This window comes from Anneissia japonica, unplaced genomic scaffold, assembly GCF_011630105.1.
Source record: "Anneissia japonica isolate Jap-2015-1 unplaced genomic scaffold, ASM1163010v1 scaffold3709_len703521_cov189, whole genome shotgun sequence".
Classification (NCBI taxonomy): Eukaryota; Metazoa; Echinodermata; class Crinoidea; order Comatulida; family Comatulidae; genus Anneissia; species Anneissia japonica.
Window position 1 is genome coordinate 292,425 of NW_022694779.1, and position 17,207 is coordinate 309,631.

Sequence of the window (17,207 nt, forward strand, 5' to 3'; positions counted from 1 at the left end):
ATGTGCAATGACATTTATCAAACTTTGATGAAATACGTATACTAGAATTATTAGAAACCAAAAAAGTATTTGTGGCATTATTCAATTCATATTTTATTAGATACTGTTTCGCTGTTTATACTAGTGCTGCTAGTGATTCATTTATAAATTGCCATATCAATAATTCTCATGAATAATATTCTCTTTTAATATTATATTTCTAAGGCCTACATTTTTTATGAGGGCGAAAAAACACTGAAAAATTCATTTCACTTTAGGCACAATCGAGCATGGATAAATTGCATTCTGTGTAATTTTCAGGGGGCTAACCGTTCAAGCAAACTTAGATATTTCTTAATACTGTATTTAACAAAATTAAGGCTAGTGTTGGCACCGAATATTTCCCAAGGAGGGGTCTATTAGATCCCTGACAAGGGTCCACATGCACCTCAACCCCACCATGGTAGGGGCTTAAGTGAGAGAATTTTAAGAATAGGCACCTTTACAGGCCCAGAAATGGCACCCTAGATTGTAAGAATGTGTTTTCAAAGCAGTGTATTTGACTTCGTTTGAATTGAAAAACTTGAAGTAACTCATTAATACCATATATTAAGGCCCAAAGTGTTAACTAAATGAAAATAATTATGTAGTATGTTGCAGAAAATAGCATGGAAGATGCACATTTTTTTTTTTTTGCTATTGGACTAAAAATACAAAAACAATGTATTAATAGAGAATAAGCAAAAACTGGAATGGTCTATTGCAAATCAGACATTTAATTCAAAATTCAAAGAGCATAAGTGTTAAAATATTTAAGCAGTATCAATCAGAAAACATGCACCATATTTGTTTCATTAACGCCCCACTTTGAATTAACGCCTTTTATGAGCCTCATTTGGAATGAACGCCTCCCACAAATAAACATCCCCCACTCCCCCCTTTAAATGACTGTAAATAAAACTAATGAAAGCAACATCATTCTCAACACATTTTATTCATGTTTTACTCCAGTAGAATTGCATTTTTTCTAACCTGGTTGGGATCAAATAAGATCACGCAGTACACATTTTGACGGTAATTAAATTATGTTGTAGATCCACATTTACAGTGAAATTAAGTGGCTTTTATTTGAGGTGTCATTTTACACCAAAAAAAAATTACACGCCTCCCTCGAATAAATGCTTTTCTTGAATAAACGCTCCAGGGCATTTATTCAAATAAATGCAGTACCGGTAATTGTATTAAGGGAGTAATGATAATATTTGTTATATTTTTATTAGTATTTATTACACTTAATATTTACAATCACTTTTCAGTCAGTATTGAATTGGAAAGCTGACACATTGTAAATGTCAGTTGGCACATTATTTAATAAAATGGAAAGTATTTATCATACTGTACATAAGATATTCATTTTTACCAATATTACATGGAGCATAAATATGTTTTAAAGTTTTCAAAAATGTTTAAAATTCTATCAATTAATTTTGTTGCCATTTATTTAAGTTACGTATCCATTTTATGCCCAAAAAAATACACACCTCCCTCAAATAAGCACCTCCCATGAAGCATAAAAATGTTTTAAAAGTTTTCAAAAGTGTTTAAAAATTCTATTAATTAAACAGTCAACCACTCAACTTAATCACTGATAAATTGATCAACAATTTAATTGTATTTAAAAAGGTCTCTGGAGAGAACCATTAATTGTCTTTACATGATTTGTTGTACTGCATTGTAATTTGTTTGCTTTTCCATATCCTGGCTAAATAGTAATGAATGTCCACTATGCATGATTTATCATTAGTGTTGAAGTACTGCTTCGTAATGACCCAAACAAAATATGAAGGCGACGTTGGTACTGTCACAAGATTGTTTTTCTGGTTAGAACGTTAGACAGATGTTTACAATTACGATTAACAATGAAAGTGTGAGATGGTGAAAATATTTAACAATTAGTTCTTTACGTACCTGGTCATCACCAGTATTGCTTATTAATGGTTAATGATTAATTAATGATTAATGTATGGCCTAGCTGCCCTTTTTCCAACACCGAAATAAAGAACAATAAAAATGGGTAATACAATGGGACATTAACATCATGTACTGTGGTTCTGTATTATAGGTCTATGTAATTAATTAATTTTGAGCTATGGAGAATATTGTATAGGAATATACTGTATTTATTTTCCGAAATAAAAGATGAAATGAAAAAAATAAAAAATTAAATGATAGTGCATGATGTAAATCTGGGAAAATAATCATTAAATTGTTCATTTAAAATTTTTTAAAAATATATTAAACTATTCCAGAATGCTATAATTCTTATTATTTGTCAGATAACGTCCAATCAAACTTAGCAACATAATTCACTTTTTACTGACTCACAGACTTTTACTATTAATATCTATAAATTGATTACTAGCCAATTTAAAGTGCCTACAGTTTGCAAAAAAAAATATAGGGACGAAATTTTGTACGTCAATGTTAATTAGCAAGATTAACATATTAAAAGCTAACCAGTTTGGTTTCCCAACCTTGAGGTCAGGGTTTCAATCCTTCACTGTGTATTTTGCTTGTGTCCTTGAGCAAGGCACTTTACCTGGATTCGTCCTCTCCATCCATGTATAAATGGGTACCTTAAATTTTCAGATCTGTTTATATCACATCATCAAAATATTTTACAAAACAGATAAAATCCACACAAGGCAGGACAAACAAATAAAAACAAGATAATGCAAGGATGGCCCTAGAAAGTTTTCTTTAAAAAGTAAACCTTATTCCCAATGGGGTCCTACATAAAACAAATTATAAACATGAAAGTACATCGATTTGATACAGTATGGTAAAAATTTGAATGTATAAAAAAACATTAAAATACAGACAAAAGGCATTAAAACAATTTGTAAAAAAAGTCAAAAAAACGTGATAAACATTTGCCTGGAGAGGGACCGATAACAGTAAAAGGGATTCCATAATAAAATAACAACATACAAATTTGATAATAAAAAAGATTGGGGGAATAAAGACAATATAAAGGTGGTAAAAATTCTAATAAATATTAAAACTTTAAAATACAGACAAAAGAGGCATCAAAACAATACGTCATAGAAGTGTAAAAAAAAAAATGTGATTACACATTTAAAAGGGGGAAAAAGAATTGTGTGAATAAGGTAGGGTTAAAATGTCAAAAGCATTAATCAGCTACTACAACGTTATGGAATACTCCACACCCCCCCCCCCCATCTGGGTTGGTGTTCAATAGGTGTTTAATCCAATAACCGCTGTATTAAAGATCATGTGAAATGCATACAGTAGAGGTCTTATCATATAGTAGAGGTCTTATCATAATGCATTGTAAGTCTACAATTATTATTATACTTAAGCAATTCATACATTGATTTTTTTTTTTCCTGCCCAATTTTTTTTTTTATTAGAACAGAATTGAGAGTAAAATTAGAAATTGTTGGAGCTTGTCAGTGAGCGATTTAAAATAGAACTAGGTTAATTTGATCTTGATGGACTGTAACAAATGAGTTTGACAAGGATTTCTGAAACAGAACTATGAATCTATGCAAAAAGCTACGAGAAAATACAGATATTAGGAGGAAATATAGCTAAACAAATAGCGCAGATAATAATAAAATAATTGTTGATATTTATACGTTGCTTTCCATCTAAAGCTAGGCGCACACTGGTCTGCTTTTCATTGGTCGGTGCAATGGAGAATGTAACGAGGCACGTGCAACAGATACATTTTTATGGTGATCAGCTTACACTGTTACCGACAATCAGCAGATGTCTTCGCATTATCAGTCGCACACAGAGAGCGGAGATGGATTCATTGGTTGATGGTCGGTGGTGGCGTATCACATCATTTTCTAACTTCACCAGTACTCTTACCGTAAATAACAAATCAAGGGGGCCAGTGTTGCAATGCACTTATTAGAGAACGTTGCTTAGTGAAAAATATTCATGTTTGATGGCCAATTCAATTTCAACAACGACCCGCTTAGGCTAGATTGTCAGACAGCACTTTATGCCAATAGGTATACAGTGCGCCAACTCAGTTTGTGCTTGACCTTACGGCAACCAAAATCATAAACGCTTAGTAAACCCCCCCCCCCCCCCTGTTTGATTAGAAATAACTGTATTTTTGTCATTTGGCGTTTTTTACTTCAAAATGGCCTTGTTAAAAATATACCTGTATGGCTGATAAAATTTTCAACATTTCAAAATAATGTGTTAATAAATAGATAACGATTTTTCTTTATGACAGTGAATACTGCTTTGTGATACAAGTTTATTAATAGACACACGATTTTATTTCTTCTTGCAATATAAACTATATAATTTAAACTTTTCGGTAATCAGTTGTCAGAATATACAGTACATTACCTTTGATTATTTAACCTTTTCTAATATTTTAATGGTTGTTATTGCTACCATATTTTCATTATTTTAAGTGATATACATCAAGGATTATATGTTGATGGAAGATTGACACAATTTCAATTTCACTCCAATTGATATTTACGATTGTTTGCGGTCAAAAGGTAAAGATAATGGGCTAGTCTTCTGCAGAGAATCCAAAAACCTTTTCCTAAATTTGTTTAATCATGGGTGACATTTTTAGGACTTGAATAATAAACAAACAATTATCAGCATTTTCTTTGAGTAGAGTGATGTTTAATTAGACCAGAAGTAATTCAAGGTTGTTGCACATGTAGGGCGAAGACGTACTAGGTGATTTTGACGACGTTTTGAATCTAAATCATAAAAGATCATGTTTGTGGCAGTAGAAATTTTGACTCTTGCAGTAAAAAACAGCTGGTGATTAGCAGGAAGATGACAATAAGGATGCTTTTGTCAAGTTTTTTAGATTACTTTGTATGATGTATATACTCAATGAATACATTAATAATGAAGTTGCTGATGCATGAAATCTACCATTGAGACTAAATCCACTGTACAGGTGCTCGTTACAGTCCGTTTCCTTGGTTTAAGGATAAGATAACGCAAACAGTCAATAATACACTCTTCAACCATGGAGGAAGGAAATTTTTCAACGTCATTGTGTAATTATAATCAGAATGTTATTTTCTCTTGAACTTATAGTTCAAGCAGAGCTGCAGATGTGGGAATACTGTTCCATGTCTCATTTTCATTTCCCTGATAAATCTACCAAAAAATTATGTTTAAATTGAGAAATGTGTTATTGTAAGAAATTTGATAATTCATGTAAAGTTTTTCATTATTTTCCGGTAGGAAAAAAGATAAATTTTCCCCTGAAAATCAACTTGTTTTTTAATTAGGAAAAAAGATAGCGAAATTGATGGACTATGGGGTAATGGATAGAATAATGAAAATGTAACTAATACAGTAAAGGATATTATATTACAAGAATAATTTTTGATGATTTTTCTTTGTTGTGAAGGATAATATACCAGTACATATAAAAATATTTAGAAGGAGATGAATTGATTAAACATGCACAGTAAGAATAACTTTAACATGCAGACTAGATGAACAAAATATAAGGACAATATTAAAGGAAAAGATAAAGATATATTGATAAATACAATATAAGGGCAAGTATATAGACAAGATAAAAAATAATAGGGATAATAATAAAGATAAACATTGCACTGCCTCCCTTGAACCATAGACCGTTAAGTGCCACTCTCGCCCCCGCAAAAATTCCAGGTGCACTGACTATGTGTGCTTCAAAACCCAATTATATTACCACGTTTTTAAACACAATTACAATAAAACATTCTTTTAATCATGTACAGTATATAAAATGTAGAATTTTTATACCACACTCGTAGGATTAAAAATAGTTTAATGTACCTTGCCTCAGGCTACTTTACATACAGTACATAAAACTAACAGTAACTCATTCAACATTTAGGCCAAAAAATAAATTGCATACATTTACATAATACAGGAGGTTTCTTTGTTTATCTTTGGTTATTGTATAATATACAATTATTGGGCTGGCCAGCAGGCGATCCAGGGGGCATAGGATCCAGGGGGCGCAGAACCCCCTACTGAACTAGTTGGGGAAGAGCTCAATCATTTTGTTGGTGAATACTGCTTATTTTTAGAATGCCATCTTTGAATGCCATTTTTTTAATTTGTTTAAATGGTGGTAATATATTTGTTATTTCACTTATAAATATTCATATAAATATGTAAATTTATATCTATGTTTGTTATTACAGGTACAGTGCAGTAGTGGTGCATCAGGGCCTGTGTCTTGCCCACCCAGAATTGTCCTTTAAATCCCAGCGATGGCCAAGTTGTATGAGTTCAAATGGCAAGTTCCTATTCCACCTTTCATGCGGGAAGGAAATACATTTGATCGATGGGATGAGGTATGTAAAATATCCATATTTGATATCATTCTTGCATTAAATTTTTTTTTTTTATATCATTCTTGCATTAAATTTATTTTTTTTAATGGTATTCTGAGATGATTCAAAATGTATTTTGCCTAAAAAAATAAGTGACTGAAGACCATGACTCTCCCCTCCTGTTGGTGAATCTCCTTTGTAGAAATTTCAGCTATTCAATTGTTAACCAGTATGTACCATGTGGAATGTACCATAAAGCATGCACCGTACTAATTTATGCACCGAGTAACACATAGTGGTTTGAGAGAATAATAAAAATAATAGAACAGTAATTATATCCATCAACTTGAAAAGAGAATTTGTAATGGTATGTATGTATGATATGAAAAAAAAAAGTAATTGAGACATGGAAAGAATAGGAGGAAATCATTAAATTAAATGAAATCTCATGGATTGAACCTGTGCTCTTTATGGTCTACATAATGACTATCCACCCACTGATTCATTCTGCAATTTGCATTATAGCTAAGGTCATATCATCCTACGCCATGCATTATGTTGAAACACATGTAGTTAACGATGCTGAAATATTGCGTTCACCTTTTGCTATGATAAACGCTCATTCAGAATTTTGTTGGAAGTGATATCACTGTATAAAAACGCTATCACTACCAATACTAACATCACACTGTTTAGAAATAAAACTATGCATTGTTTTTCATAATATTTTGGTATTCTTGTCAACTAAATTGTCCGTATTATAATTACGCTTATTTCAAAGCCTAGACATAATGTAAAAATAAAATGGTCCTCATTTTTTTATGGAACGCAAAAAAGGCAAATTTTTAAGTACACTCAGTTTTTAGACATAGTCGGTTAACAACACAGTTGATTTTTGTTAAGCACAGTTGGTTTTTGGTTTGTCAGTGAGTTACAGTATTACTTTGGGTTTTTCAACGAGTTACAATATAACTTTGATTTACCTGTCCCTGACCAATGCTGTTTCATCTCATTTTAGTGGTTTCTAAATATTTTTATGTTATGAAAAATTATATGAATCTGCTATCAAAACCTGTATCTAAATTCAACGCTAATTGTCGAAGTCCATGATGCATGCTTTGTAAATCATAAATCATGACCTTACCACTGCATTTCTGACATTACTTGTATTGTCAGAAATTGTATATAATTTTTTACATTAATTATCTTTAACTAGCATATTAATACTAGCTAGTTGACACCATACTTATTATATAATTTATTGAATATTCATGATTCAAATGTTCTACCAATCTATGGTTAAATGTGTAATTACATTTCATAATTCAGTTTGGGTAAGCAGCCCCAATAAAAGAAAATATGTTATTGAAAATATGTAAATGAGCTAGTATCTTGCTAGGCATTTGCGATTATTTAATTTAATCATGAAGAATTGAGCAAATCGTAGCCAATCAAGTCATACCCACGGAACCAACCCATATGTTCAGAATATATAGGCCTACAGTGCATAAGGACCACGTATTATGTGCTATAAAAGTCCCCAACCATATACCATTACCACTGCCCGCCTGTCGAATGTACAACGTACGACTTTCGCCACTAAAAAACATCTAGGTATAACAATTTATTTGCACAAGATTTTTGTAATAAGAATATTCCAATTTAAGCTTTTAGCTGCATTTGTATTTTTAATTTGATAGCAATAAAGATACCAAGATTAATAAATATCTTTCTTTCTTCATCTTTTATGCCAAGCTGGCTGCTGACTCACCCTTACTATTAACCCCTATGAAATTTATCTTGTATGCTGTGGCTTTTACTAAGGCGGCGCAGCGAATTTCAATAGCGTAAGACAATAGGAAATGTTGCATTCTGAATATTGATTGCCTGTACCTAATACTTGTAACGCAATATCTACAGATGGAAAAATGTACTTACGGCAATTAGTTACATTGGTGTCAGGTTAATAATGTAATAATATGGCACTTGAATTGTATCAAACAGTTCCTTTATTCAAATATTCATTAGCATACAGTAAGTCGATTTTTCTTTATATTAATTTACTTGTAGCTACAACCTTTGTGTAGCTACAACCTTTGAGCATTTAGTTTAAGTCGTACTAAGTTTTTAAATTAATGGTAGATTTATACTGTATAGTAGTTTATTTTTCATACTTTCATTTTTGTTAATTTTAATTAGTTAATTATTTAGTTGTTTTTTTTTTATACACCGGCTTCTAATATAATAATAAATAAGATTTGTATAGCATTTATATACATTTTAAAGGAATGCTCAAGGTGCTTGAGAAATTGAATAGCGGAAAATGAAAAATTTGGCAAACTAAGCAAGTAAATATCATACAAACTATCGTGATGCCGAGAAACCAGCATTACCACTTCCTTTGTCAGCATTTGAAGCCCCAGTGAGGGCTCGGTGGTTCTAGAACAACTTATAGTTAAAACAAGTTTAACATGTTAAAATAAAGCTTATTATTAAGACAGGCTATTATAAACATTCTTTCAAATGGCAAGGTGCTAATCTTTTTAATAGTTTAGTGATACAATCAAATCTTCAACAAATTTTAAATATTTTTTAAAGTAACATTAAGGCAACAGTAAAGATATTTGATTTTTGTAATTGCATTTTATACTGCATTATTTTTTATACTTTATTGGGCAACCCTAGTTAAATATTGAATAAATAAATAAATATTATTTACAGACAGACAGCAGCTCTAAGTTTGTGGTGCCTCCTAATCTTTTGAAATGCCAATATTTTTTTAAAACTATAATTAACTCCACTATGTAAGTAAAGGATAACTTTTCTGACCATTTTTTTTTTTTCAAACTATAATTAATTCTACTATATAAGTAAAAGGATAATTCTTCTGAGTAAACCTAGAGGTTTTTCATTACCCTTACAGGACATTTACCTAGAACATTTTGAACCAGATGAAATTAATTGATCAACTCCACCATACCTAAGGCTCACAAGTAGATGACTCATTCGTTGTATCAGAATTTTTTTTTCTTGACCGATAATAAATGGACTGAATGACTCGAAGTACTTGGAAACGTACAATTTATATAAACTATGAAGATGAACATAGAATACTAGGGGGAACTGCTTTGTAAGATTAAAATAATTTATAATTATTAATATTTATGCTATAGTAGCAGCACCATAAGAAGTGGAAATATCAGCTAAAGAGCTAGTACTGTAGCAATGACACTACAGATAGTAGCAGTAGCTCTTGTAGCATAGCACAATGTAGCGCAACTAATAGCAGTGGTTAGTCAATCATAGTTATATTTTTTCATTTAGTCTTCTAAGAATCCTTTTCCCTATCCTTTTTTTTCATGCTACAATAGCAACACTACAAGAAGTGGAAATATTATCAGCTAAAGAGCTTGTATTGTAGCAATAAAACTACAGTTAGTAGCAGTAGCTCTTGTAGTATTAGCAGAAAGTAGCGCTACCAATAGCAGGGGTTAGTCAATTATAGTTATATTTTTTCATTTAGTCTTCTAAGAATCTTTTTCCCTAATATCCTTTTTTTTTATGCTACAATAGCAACACTACAAGAAGTGCAAATATTATCAGCTAAAGAGCTTGTATTGTAGCAATGAAACTACAGTTAGTAGCAGTATCTCTTGTAGTATTAGCAGAAAGTAGCGCTACCAATAGCAGTGGTTAGTCAATTATAGTTATATTTTTTCATTTAGTCTTCTAAAAATCCTTTTCCCTAATATCCTTTTTTTTATGCTACAATAGCAACACTACAAGAAGTGCAAATATTATCAGCTAAAGAGCTTGTATTGTAGCAATGAAACTACAATTAGTAGCAGTAGCTCTTGTAGTATTAGCAGAATGTAGCGCTACCAATAGCAGTAGTTAGTCAATTATAGTTATATTTTTTAATATTAGTCTTCTAAAAAGCCTTCTCCCGAACCTTTTTCAGTTTAATATGTTGAGGTAAATCTGGGCGTACACTGCGTAATAAGACCGTCACACGACCGCCGACTGACAACGTCCTCTAATTATTTGTGGCAGTGTGAACGGATCGTAATTAAAACAATCTATTGCATGTACGTCGTGGCGTTGCATTCTCTAAGAATCATGCTGTCCGATGACTGTCGTACACAGTGAGTATAATTTTTCCAATAGCAGGCTTTTTTAAATTTTTAATGCAATGTCCCAAAAACCTACCAAGTGATTGTATAGAGTAATCCTATACTTGAATGAGCTGTAGATTGTTGCTCATATGGATCTGCCAACAATTCAAATTCCTACAATCTGTCAGTGATCATCTATTTTATGTTAGCATAATTCTTTCTAATCAGTGAAATAGGAGCAATCAATCAATGACAATCCCTGAATGTTAGTGTTATTTTTATCAACCAATCAAGTGGTATCAATATTGTTTGTGTAATGTTAGTGTTATTTTCATTATTAAACCAATCAACTTGTAATAAATTATCATTTAGTATTCTTATTAACCAATCAAAATGGCAGCCTTATCTTAAAAATTATAATCCAGCCAGTCAAATTAAAGCAATCTATCATTGATAATCCTCATGGGATAATATTATTTTAAACCGACCAATCAAATGCAAGGCAATCCGACAGTGGTTATCCTTGACATTATCGTTGCTTGCGAAAGCTGATTTCTGTAATATCACATTAGTATAGTATGTAATCATTCAATGGTCGTACACAATACATGATAAGGGTTTTGAACAATGACGCATTATCCACTTAGTTAAATTATAAGTTAATTTCAATACATATAACAAAGGTGCATCCAGAATTTTTTGAAACAAGAAGGGAGGGGGAGGGGGAAGAGGGATAAGTTCACCAATTTCATATAGGCCTATATATAATTATACAGTGGTATAAATCGTGTTCAGTATAATAATGCTGTTATGAAATTTGAGCATTGTTATAGGATTCTGTGAAATCAACATGATAAGCTTTATAGAAAAAAAAAAACCGGAATGGGATCCAACAGTTTCAGAACACAGTAGCTGACATTTCGTTATGCAGCTAGCAGTTCCATCCACTGTAATTCCAGTTCTCAATCATTGGCTGTCGCTACGAAAACAGACATCAGTTCTTATCGCAAGATGTAGCAAGCCATTTGGTGGATGTAAATTTTCCAATGTATGCTGGCTGTTGATACAAAAACAAACAGCGGTTTGTATCGTAAATGTATTTCCAATTGTGAATGATTTCATCTAAAACTTAGAATGAGAAAAACATTTTCCATCATTTGACAGGTGCTTCATATTTGTACCAGCAGATATTCATAGTAAATGCTGTAAATCATTGAAAATTGTATTTTAAATTTTCAATTGTTTATTTATTTAAAGTTGATCCCATGACATTTTAAGAGGATTTTTTTTTTGAACACTTCAAACAAAAAGAAAAACCCACCGGGGAAAAAAAATAGAGGCAAACCTGAAAAAAAGATAGAGAAGCAATTTGCAAGATTTGAGAGGTATACAGTTGAAAAGCATTGTGGGATTCCCTGATGTAAACTACTACCAATGATGAAACACTCCTAGTGGCGCTTTATTTGTATGTTTCACCTACCGATCGCATGCAGTTCTCTAAATACTTTGCAATTGCCTACCAGCAGGCAGTTATTAATCACGCAATCATGCAAATGCCGAATAATATTGGCATTTTTAAACATTTTTTTCATGTGCTGTTCTCACCATGTGATGACTAAATCATAATTAGTGTTCATGGATGCTTCGGGCTTAGACAGTCGGAACGGTGATAACCGTTGATATGTCCTACCGTGCATAGTAAGATATGTGCTTCATTACAATATAAGGACAGTGACTGAATATAATCAGTTTCGGTGTTTTACCCAGGATGAAGGCCAAGCATGATAGAAAATTGCATAATTAACATATAATTAACATAAAATATGCATATAATTATTTCAGGCACTTGTTTATTTTTAAGCTCAAAATTATGTCTTTAATCTATAAGCTTTTTCACTTGTAACCAAACATAATACAAAACGTACGGAAAGTAACATAGGAATAATATTAATGCATCTGTTTTGACTACTTCCTTTTTATGTTGATACCTGTTTAATTGTTAAATTTTATTTTGTGGGTTACTGTTGGATATTTATGGATTCATTTCATTTCTCGTGTTCATTTAGTGTAAAGCGCTTATAAGCATTGTTTTTGGTATTATTAGATTGGTTTTTGTCAAATTTTATTTATTTTATTCAGGTATAAAAAAACATAAATTTACACCGAGCAGCTATACAGCTGAAATTGTAATTACAAAATCAGTTTTATCAGTATATATAAAAAATATAATATACATTACATTAGACCATAAAAAAATATATTAAACATCAGTTTATATCATTTTGAATTTACAGAATTAAAGCTTATAATTATAATCGAAGACTTAAAGAACACACCGCTAAATACCAAATGCTTTAATCATTATTATGAAGTGCATCTACAATCACTGGAACAGCCGAACGCTTTAGACGATAGATGTTTTTAATGCACATTAAGGTCCAGCGCAACATGAATGACACGCTACCTTTAAGTTGATAGTTTTTACAAAAATTCCGGGTTATAGTACACAACTAGAATAGCCGCTTCTAATAACCCAGTTATATTGTTTCTATTAGATATCCTGGTAAAACAATTTCTATTCAAGGAATCCAATAACCTTAATTGGGTCAATAATATGGGTTAACACTGCCCTGTATAATTCATAATAAACCAGCACATCATTTCTCATCTTGAAATTTATGAATTATTCCAAACATATATATTGATTAATGATCCCTTAATGCAATGATGCAAAATGCAACATTCAGTTTCCATCACATGTACTTCCTGACGATCAAATCAAATTAAAATCAAATTTCTCTATTGCAATCATATCAAAAAGATATTGAATTTACAAAAATACAATTAAAATTCAAATCATATAAAAAAAAATGTATTGTCATTCAAAATTCAATTAAAAAAGCGAAGAGGTCAGAAAAATGCACAGACAGAAACAGAAACAAATACCAGCAAAAATTCAAGTCATACGGAAAAAAAAAAAAAAAAAAAAAAAAAAAAAAAACAACAAACAAAAACTATGTCTATTCAGGGAAAAAAAAAAAAAAAAAACAACAAACAAAAACTATGTCTATTCAGGGAATCCATTAACCTTGATTGAGTCAGTAATATGGGTTAACAGTGCCCTGTAAACCAGCACATCATATCACATCTTGAAATTTCTGAATTATTCCCATCATATCCCATAATTTGGTGATGTAATTCACATTATAGAATAATAATGTTATGAAGTTGACATTTTATTTCATGAGACTGAAAGCCACTCTTGATAGGCTACACAAGGAGAAAAATCACACAATAAAAACATGGCGAGGGAAATTGAATGATTTTGAAAATCAGAAGATCACAATCAAAGAAACATTGAAGATGTATTTCAAAATGGTGAAAAAATGTTTATTCACAACATGGAGAGGTTAAAATTCAACAGGGAAACTGTACTCACAAAGAGAATTTCACAAAGACATGATATCATGCAATAACAAAAGCTACGATGATACAATGACTAAACCGTTCCCATTATGCAATTTCTCAGGATAGTTTTTAAAAATGGTTCCTAGCAGACAATGACCGAATTACTAGTTCCCACGATGGGAATAAATCTTATAGTCAGGCTCCGGAGGAAAAATATTTTTAGATATGTTGCTTAACTGATATTTTTAAGACAAAAAACATATTTGACGAAAAACTAGTGAGCAGTTAATGAGATACAGATTTTTGAATATTTAGAAACTGGGTGAAAAGGTGAAAAAAGGGTGGTTACGCCCTTTCCCCACCCCCCACATCCCACTTTTTTAATATTCAAAAGTCTATATCTCATTAACTGCTCATAAGTTTTTTTGTCAAATATGCTTTTTGTGTCTTAGAAAATTCAGTTGTACAGCATATCGAAATTGTTTTTCCTTCAGACAGAGCCTGACTTTAATACGCACTTGATTCCAGTAGAGTCCTGAAAAAAAATTAAATGAATTAAATACTAATTTCTGCTTAATGTACTATATGATCTATAATTAATGCATCTGTTGGTATCACTGAAGTGATTTAATGACACTTATCTAAATTCAAAAAAGTTTCTTAAATCAAAATCTGTTAACTAATTCATTCTAAATTGTAAAATAATGCGAAGCTGCTAAGCCTTTCCAATAAAAACACTATTATCCCAGACTGTCATTACCTATGATTACTTGGGCACACATTAATGCTTTGGTTGTATACTCCTGTGTATTGTAGTGTAAGTAGTTCACCATTTAGGTATCCCTGGGTGCCACTCTATAGTTGTACTCTTAGGCGTGGTTTGCTATTAAGGTAGGTGGTTTGGCCAGGATCCATTTAATGGGTTCGTTATTTCTTGAACGTGAGAATATTGAGTGAACACCATCCTTTTGTTTTATAACTTGACCACTAACTGTTGCCAAGTATCATCATGGACAAAAGATGACCAATGCCATGGTCATAGAAAGTGACCTTCCCAGAAAAGTAAATAATTATGATACTTCCATAATGGCCAAATAGGTTAATTAGTACAGGGACCAGTTAAACCAGTACAAGAGGTAACCTAGTTGTACCACTGAACTGATCATTTAACTTGAATCAATGAATTTGAACCCAGATCACTGGGATTGGAAGGCAAGCCTCTTAACCACAAAGCTACAGCTGTACTCCATCAACATTGTAGGATTTGAACCCAGGACCCTAAGATTGGAAGGCAGGCAGTTAACCACAAATCTACAGTTCCATTCCATCAACATTGCAGGATTTGAACCCAGAAAACTGGGATTGGAAAGCAAGCATCTTAAACCGCCAAACTACAGCTCCATTCCATCAACATTTGTAAGATCTGAACCTAGGATCCTGGGATTTGAAGGCAAGCATCTTAACCACCAAGCTACAGCTCAACTCCATCAACATTGCAGGATTTGAACCTAGGACCCTGGGATTGGAAGGCATGCATCTCAAACACCAAGTTATATAGTTCCACCACAAAATAATCTGTTTTAATTATGAATAGACTCATTCCACATTTGATGTCTATATAGAATTAATTGACTGACAGACCCTTAAAAGGTCATCTATTTATGATTGTGTATGGTATGTAAAAAGGTGACTGACATACTCCTGAAGGTGACCATGTATTTGTCATTTTAACCAGTATGTAAAGAAAACCTTGATTAGAAAATAAATCACTGAAACCTTGATTTTCAGAACAATACATTCATTTAGCAATCTGCATTTAATAATTAAACTCTCGATGTACTTGAGTTTCTTTCCCAAGAAATGTGTCAATTTATTTTGTCAACAAATTTTGACTAAATTTTAATTAATATAAGGCATGTTTTGTTTTTTTTTAAAGCATTTGAATTCTCCCAAGATATAGGCAACATTTTGTGGCAATCTTTGGGTGAGTGGCTGGGAGGAAGCATTCTGTAATGCACAGGTGGGCAAAGTGCGGCCACCAGCAATTTTCTGCGGCCTGCGAAAATGAATTAAAAACCCTATGTGTGCGGCCCACCAAGCAAAGTTGGCCAGAAAATACCTTGTTTTTTATGGCCCGACACCGATCATGGGTAAAAGTAAAATAAAACTGAGAATAAATTGGTGTAAAAGCAGTCCTTGGAGGTGTTTGGAAGCACACTGGAAACAACAAAGTTTGGGTGTGGCCCTCGGTGTTGAATCAAAAATTCACTTTGGGCCTCCGACCGATTTTTATGCCCACCCTTGCTGTAATGCATTGAGATCCTAGATTCAATTGTTTGAATTTTGAAAATTATAGACCAAATGGTGCAGTATATGATGATAATGATAATAATAATGATGACAACAGTTCGATCTTGATAGAGAGCATTTTGCTAAAACTGCAACACGCTTTACATTAGAAATAATAATCTGATACTGTAAAGGAATAGAAAAGATGATGATCTATGTAATAGTGTTGGACTAATGTTGTTATAAGGGTACTACCATGAAGGTGGGAGCTGATAATATAATGGTACTAATTTGAGAATGATCTATTTTTTCAATATTTGATATTATAATTATATAATTATCAACACAGTTTATATACCAATAAATTGTCACTAAATTGTAATTAGTTTAATTCAATATATAATTTCTTTTATTGCTTTATCTTCACAACATAAATGCATGACAAAAATACAAGTGACAATGATAAAACTGCATAATAGGATAGCATCTGGGGTGGGGGGGGGAGGGTGTCACTCCACTAAGGTCCTAATGGACTGCATACTTCACTTACTGAACTTGCATCCTGGATTATGGACATTATGTTTAATAATTCAATCTCCAAAAAAACATGAAACAGATAATTGGCAAAAAGAATACTAGAAACAAATTTCTTTCTATTAATGTGTGTGCTCCTCTTGCAAGACTTAAAAAATACCTTAATTTAACCTCTGTTGACCTATACCGTTAAACCTTAGAAGCCCTGGGGCAGATTGCTATAAAATGGTCTTAAATGATAGTCTTAACTCCTTGAATAAAACGGCTTTATCAATTAGACGGTCTTACTAAGTCACTCTGCTAAGACCATTGCTATAAAAGGGTCTTCTCTCAGACCTTTGAGTATTGAAACACAGACAAGCACTCCCTGGTAACATAAAATTGAGGGTGCTGTTACACTTGCTCAATACATGCATATTTATCAAAATAAACGTAAATAAACGTAGACCGGTTTTACAGACTGAGAAGCTTGCGGAATATTTGTCATTCGATTCTTAGTCTTTGACGATCTAGGCATAGGTCTAGT

General features: G+C 32.1%; 1 long non-coding RNA gene across 1 annotated transcript in view; it reads left to right on the top strand.

The window, feature by feature from the left end:
- Positions 1-17,207, top strand: part of LOC117101313 — a 42,509-nt gene that overhangs the window by 17,628 nt on the left and 7,674 nt on the right. The window contains exon 2 of the long non-coding RNA XR_004444265.1: positions 6,204-6,356. This is a non-coding gene — a long non-coding RNA (uncharacterized LOC117101313). The remainder of the gene's footprint in view (positions 1-6,203; positions 6,357-17,207) is intronic.